Source organism: Euprymna scolopes, chromosome 5 (genome assembly GCF_053919585.1).
Source record: "Euprymna scolopes isolate OS-2025 chromosome 5, ASM5391958v1, whole genome shotgun sequence".
Lineage (NCBI taxonomy): Eukaryota > Metazoa > Mollusca > Cephalopoda > Sepiida > Sepiolidae > Euprymna > Euprymna scolopes.
This window is the reverse complement of record NC_136486.1, coordinates 70,083,681-70,087,563: the sequence shown is the minus strand read 5'-3', so window position 1 is coordinate 70,087,563 and position 3,883 is coordinate 70,083,681. Positions and strand designations below refer to the sequence as shown.

The 3,883-nt window shown below is 29.6% G+C and overlaps 1 non-coding gene across 1 annotated transcript; it reads right to left on the bottom strand.

Moving 5' to 3' along the window:
* Nucleotides 1-2,782: 2,782 nt before the first annotated feature.
* LOC145277233 (U2 spliceosomal RNA) lies at nucleotides 2,783-2,971 on the bottom strand. The gene has a single exon (XR_013868127.1). It is a non-coding gene; the product is annotated as a U2 spliceosomal RNA (small nuclear RNA).
* Between the last annotated feature and the right edge of the window lie 912 nt (nucleotides 2,972-3,883).

Here is a 3,883-nt window from a genome sequence, read left to right as displayed (position 1 = left end):
TAAATTTAGTTACATAAAATTTGACGAATTCAAAACAATCATTTATGCTCCTTATATAATAGACGCGCATATTTATAAACACATATACACCCATATATATATATATATATATATATATATATATATATATATATATATATATATATATATACACACATATTTTCATATATATATATATATATAGGGTGTCCACAAAGTCTGGCTACATAATCTACACGATGCCCACAAAGTCTGGCTACATAATCTAAACGGTGCCCACAAAGTATGGCTGCATAATCTACATGGTGCCCACAAAGTCTGGCTGCATAATGTAGCCAGACTTTGTGGACACCCTGTGTGTATATATATATATATATATATATATTTATATATATATATATTAAGTTGAGTAGAAAGGTTTTTATACCCGTTATGGTAAAATATTCTGTGATCGTCTCTGAGCACCCTTAGAACAACGTTCGCGTAAATGTTCGGAATCTTTAGTTCACACGAATAATTATGTAAACACCTCCCACACTGACATCACACTGTGTCTCTATAGACACGCGGACCTTCTTATCTATGACATTCTTTATTTAGTCAATCAACTCTTGTACTCTGACTGCCTTACTCCTCCCACACCTTTCATCCTTCACGAACTCCCTGCTTTACGTGAATCTTTTGTATCATAAAAACTAGATGCTCGATCCAAAAGCAGTCTAAATCATTTCACAGGTGGGCAATTTTTCGAAGTTAAAAACAGAATTTTGTTGCATATCTAAAATGTCCTAATGTCCAGATTGCAATTTCGATATTAACCAGCTGTGACAATTAGGCTTTAGCAGAGTATATATGTTTATTGAACATGAAATCATAAAAACATTGGTCAGTCCTCTTATAAAATGTATTGATATAACACACTGAATGTTCTGGAGTTTATGAGAATTTTAAATGCTTGTAAAACAATTCTAGAAACGTATTTTAGGCACCTCGTATATAATGTAACTATACTCATCGACATTCATACACATATAGATAATAGTACTGTTTTATACCTTTTTATTATGTGTTCTGACTCCCTGTTTCTCACTCATTACTAAAAAGTTTTTTTTCCTTTCTAATTTCTTCTTCCGGTTGGTATTTGCGTTATTTATTTATTTAATTTTGAGGACAACAACTGGCAACACAGCACAAATTTTTCTTCTTTATTCGCTCCAATCAAAAGCAACAACGGTATGTCTGGACAATGTGTTTGTTTACTTTGTAATGTAACATGGCATTTAACATACCATATTTTTTATAACCTTATTCAGTCTTTTGATTTCTTTAACTTTATTATTCTACCCTTGTTTTTTGTTATTGTTTTTACTTTCTCATACTCGTCATTTTCCCCTTCCAGTGTTTACTGTTTCTCTTTAAATAAATATACATGTTGATTATGTACTGATCTTCATAGACGTTATTATTTGAGAATAGTTCATATGACTGTGAAGCATAGGTGCGTTAAGCCAAATCATATTAGGCGTGTTTCTATTTACCTTCTAGCTTTATAATTGCAAGTGTAGGTTGTTATTATGATGCAAATTAATTGATTATTACATCACAAACATTAAAGAAAAAATCAAATTTGCTATACAATAAGGTATGTAGTTGGTAAGACGTAGGCCTACTGATTCTGACATGTTAATTTCTGGCTTAAAGTAAGTTTTATTATCTTAATGTAAGGAATTCATTTATAATCAAACAGGAAATAATAAAGTAACATCATTTTGCTTTCATTGCACTATTTTTAGGTAAAAATTAAGCCTGGAATATCATTACTTTAGTGACGTTGTTTATATAATTCAAATGTGTTTTGCTATATTTGCGGGGAATATGCGTTGAAGTCCACCAGGAAAAGGATTAGTGAATTTTAGAAGTGTGCTTATTTTGATTACTTCAAATGATGCTGGATGATCAAGATAAGGAATGGACACCCCATAGCTCTTAAAGTTAAAAAGTGAAACCACTGTTTCAGATGCTGCTATTCCTCTTTCCTCACTACCAGATATTATAATGATCTGATTAAAGACCTTTCAAAAAAGCTTGTAAACCTTTAGTTTCAAGACTCAAAGAAAAACATGCTTCAGTCTAGAACTCTCAAAATCTCTATAGAAAACGTCATATTGAATTCTTCACGCAAGTTTCAATTGCGAATGTTTTAGCGTAATGAATATGTGTCTTAAAATTGTATAAAAATATTGTTCATATATATATATATATATATATATATATGTGTGTGTGTGTGTGTGCATACGTGTATGTGTATGATCTATTACTGATATTTTTTATTAGCGATTCTGTGGTATTTAATTCTAATGTTTGCCTACGCGTTTTGAGGGAGTTACCTGCCCTTTGTTTATATTTATGGCGCCCGCCTTTTTATTTGACTGTATTTTATTATCATCAATGATTTTATTTATGAAATATTTTAATATTTTATTCAAATATATATTAAATATTTTTACGAGTATAAACGGCAAGCGTAATAAATTTAATACTACTGAATCACTTCTAAAAATCAACAAAAATTTGAAATAAATGCTTCAGTTTAGAGCACAATAGAGGCAAGTCACTTGAATTTGCATCTTAGACTATAATTTAAGCCATATGATATAAAAACAACAATAACTGAAGTAGGCAATCAATCGATTTTATTGAAAAGTAAAGGATAACAGCAATTTTAATGATAATAAAAATATGGGAGTGCGAAACATCTGTAGTCATTCAATCCCAGGCAACTCCCTATTAATATTTTTATTTATTTGCCTCCCCACCATGGATAAAAGGTCGGTTTTTAATGTGGGGGAAAGCAGCTACCCAAAAATGGGCACTCTGGTTAGTAACAAAAAATTAAAAAAAAATGTATCAGCCATGCTACACAGCAAAAAATGATGTGCAGCATCAGAACGGATACTACACTTTTATCTTGGCCCGATAGCCAAGAAAGAAAAAGCATGTACACACACACACGCACACACACATACACACACATATATATATATATATATGTTGAATATGAAAACTAGTGGCTACACATATGCAAATATGTTTAAGTGACCACCCTGCTTGGGAAAATCACATCATCAGGCCAAGAATATCGTTTATATATATATATATATACATATATATATATATATATATATATATATAAATATATATGATTTTATCTCAACTTAAATATTAAAAACGTTAATAATCAATTTAAATGTGAAAAACGTTAATTTTTATTTTTGCACTGGTATAAGACTTATTCTTCTAAAATCCGTATTCCTAAAATAACCACTAAAAGTAGACTCGGATGTTCAATTATAACTAAAAAGCATAACTATAAAATTATACTGGGAGATCCCACATCAAGTTGTATAATGTGACCACTTATTTTATCTGATTATCCCGTTTACTCTTGGCAATGCTATAATCCTATAGATTGGTTTTAATATACAACGGTAATTTTTTGACTGATACTTTCGGAGATATTCTTGGCCTGATTATAAGATTTTCCCTAGCAGGATGGTCACTGAAACATATTTGCATATGTGTAGCCACTAGTTTTCATATTCAACATATTTATATTGCTCTGTCAAAATATTGAACACTATTTTGTAGACCCATTGTGTTTTTTGTTTTTGTTTAAATAACTAAACAATACTACCAATAATATATATATATATATATATATATATATATATATATATATATATATATATATATATATGATAAAACATTAGGAATAAAAGTTTTACAATAACTTTCTTATATAATTAGAACAACAAGAAAAAGTAAAAGAGAAACATTTCCCACCATAGGAGAACACAGAATTAAACAAAGTCTCAATAGAGAAAAAATAAGTTAATTTAGATAT